Source organism: Perca fluviatilis, chromosome 20 (assembly GCF_010015445.1).
Source record: "Perca fluviatilis chromosome 20, GENO_Pfluv_1.0, whole genome shotgun sequence".
Lineage (NCBI taxonomy): Eukaryota > Metazoa > Chordata > Actinopteri > Perciformes > Percidae > Perca > Perca fluviatilis.
The window spans coordinates 36,020,388-36,022,887 of NC_053131.1; the positions used below are offsets into that span (position 1 = coordinate 36,020,388).

A 2,500-nucleotide genomic window follows, 5' to 3' on the forward strand; every position below is an offset into this window, starting at 1 on the left:
AGGTGAGGGGCCAGACAAAGAATGGTTCAAAAACCCTATGAAAAATCGAGGAAGAGGTGAAGTGACCCTGCCCGGAGGAAGCCCGGGGCCCCCGTCTGGAGCCAGGCCCAGATGGCGGGCTCGTCAGCGAGCGTCTGGTGGCCGGGTTTGCCACGGAGCCCGGTCTGGCACAGCCCGAACAAGCTACGTGGCTCCCATCTCTCCAGCCCATGGGCCCACCACCTGTGGGAGGAACCGCTGGGGTCGGGTGCGCTGCCAAATGGGTGGCGGTGAAGGTCAGTGGCCTCGACGGACCAGAACCCGGGCAGCAGACGCTGGCTCTGGGGAGGAACGCGTACCTCTCTGTGGGGGAAGGAGACCGGAACTGGTGCGGGAGGTGGAGCCGCTACCGGTTAGATCTGGTGGGGCTTACCTCTCGCACGGTCTCGGTTCTGGAACCGTACTCCTGGATAGGGGTTGGACTCTTTTCTTCTCCGGAGTTGCCCAGGGTGTGGCCGGGCGGGTGTGGGGATACTAACAAACCCCGGCTGAGCCGCCCTACGTTGGAGTTTACCCCGGTGGACGAGGGGGTCGCCTCCCTCGCCTGCGGGCGGGTTGTGGGGAAAACTCTGACTGTTGTTTGTGCATATGCACCAAACAGGAGTTCGGAGTATTCGGCCTTCTTGGAGACCTTGATTGGAGTCCTGCATGGGGCTCCAGTGGGGAATCCATTGTTCTGCTGGGGGACTTCGCCAACCGTGCGGGCAATGATGGAGACACCTGGAGCGCTGATTGGGAGGAACGGCCTCCCTGATCTAAACCAGAGTGGTTGTTTGTTGTTGGACTTCTGTGCTAGTCATGGATTGTCTATAACGAACACCATGTTGGAACATAGGGATGCTCATAAGTGTACTTGGTACCAGAGCACCCTAGGCCAAAGGTCAATGATCGATTTTATAATCGTTTCATCTGATCTGACGCCGTATGTTTTGGACACTCGGGTGAAGAGAGGGGCGGAGCTCTCAACCGATCACCATCTGGTGGTGAGTTGGGTCAGGGGGTGGGGGAAGATTCTGGACAGACCTGGTAAGCCCAAACGGGTAGTGCGGTAAAATGGGGAACGACTGGAGGAGGCCCCTGTCCAACGGACTCTTCAACTCGCACCTCCGGCGGAGCTTTTCGTGCATCCCTGTGGAGGCTGGGGGCATTGAACCCGAGTGGACAATGTTCAAAGTTTCCATTGCTGAAGCTGCGGCGAGGAGCTGTGGTCTCAGGGTCTTAGGTGCCTCAAGGGGCAGTAACCCACGAACACCATGGTGGACACCGGTGGTCAGGGAAGCCGTCTGACTGAAGGAGTCTTTCCGGGATATGTTATCCCAGAGGACTCCGGAGGCAGTTGCAGGGTACCGAAGGGAGAAGTTTGGAGAAGACATGGAGAAGGACTTTCGGTCGGCACCAAAATGCTTCTGGAAAACTGTTCGCCACCTCAGGAGGGGGAAGCGGGGAACCATCCAAGCTGTGTACAGTAAGGATGGGACACTGTTGACTCACAAGAGGAGGTAATAGGGCGGTGGAAGGAGCACTTTGAGGAACTCCTGAATCCGACTAATACGCCCTCTATGTTAGAGGCAGAGCTGGAGGATGACGGGGGATTGTCGTCGATTTCCCAGGTGGAAGTCACTGATGTAGTCAAACAACTTGACAGTGGCAAAGCCCCGGGGATTGATGAGATCCTGGTCGTGGAACAACGGACCAGCTCTTTACTCTCGCAAGGATCCTGGAGGGGGCCTGGGAGTATGCCCAACCGGTCTACATGTGTTTTGTGGATCTGGAGAATGGCCCGGGTCCCGGGAAATGGAGGTACTGTGGAGTATGGGGTGAGGGGGTCTCTACTCAGGGCCATCCAATCTCTGTAGCGACCAAAGTGAGAGCTGTGTCCGGGTTCTCGGCAGTAAGTCGGACTCGTTTCAGGTTAGGGTTGGCCTCCGCCAGGGCTGCGCTTTGTCACCAATCCTGTTTGTAATATTTATGGACAGGATATCAAGGCGTAGTCGGGGGGGGGAGGGGTTGCAGTTCGGTGGGCTGGGGATCTCATCGCTGCTCTTTGCAGATGACGTGGTCCTGATGGCATCGTCGGCCTGCGACCTTCAGCACTCACTGGATGGGTTCGCAGCCGAGGGTGTGAAGCGCTGGGATGAGGATCAGCACCTCTAAATCGGAGGCCATGGTTCTCAGCAGGAAAACCGATGGAATGCCTTCTCCAGGTAGGGAATGAGTCCTTACCCCAAGTGAAGGAGTTCAAGTACCTTGGGGTTTTGTTCGAGTGAGGGGACAATGGAGCGGAGATTGGTCGGAGAATCGGCAGCGGGGTGCGGTATTACATTCCATCTATCGCACCGTTGTGCGAAAGAGGCTGAGCCAGAAGGCAAAGCTCTCGATCTACGGTCCGTTTTCGTTCCTACCCTCACCTATGGTCATGAAGGCTGGGTCATGACCGAAGAACGAGATCCAGGGTGCAAGC

The 2,500-nt window shown here is 57.1% G+C and overlaps 1 protein-coding gene across 1 annotated transcript in view; it reads left to right on the plus strand.

Moving 5' to 3' along the window:
- traf3 (TNF receptor-associated factor 3) overlaps positions 1–2,500 on the plus strand; it is a 21,470-nt gene that overhangs the window by 4,201 nt on the left and 14,769 nt on the right.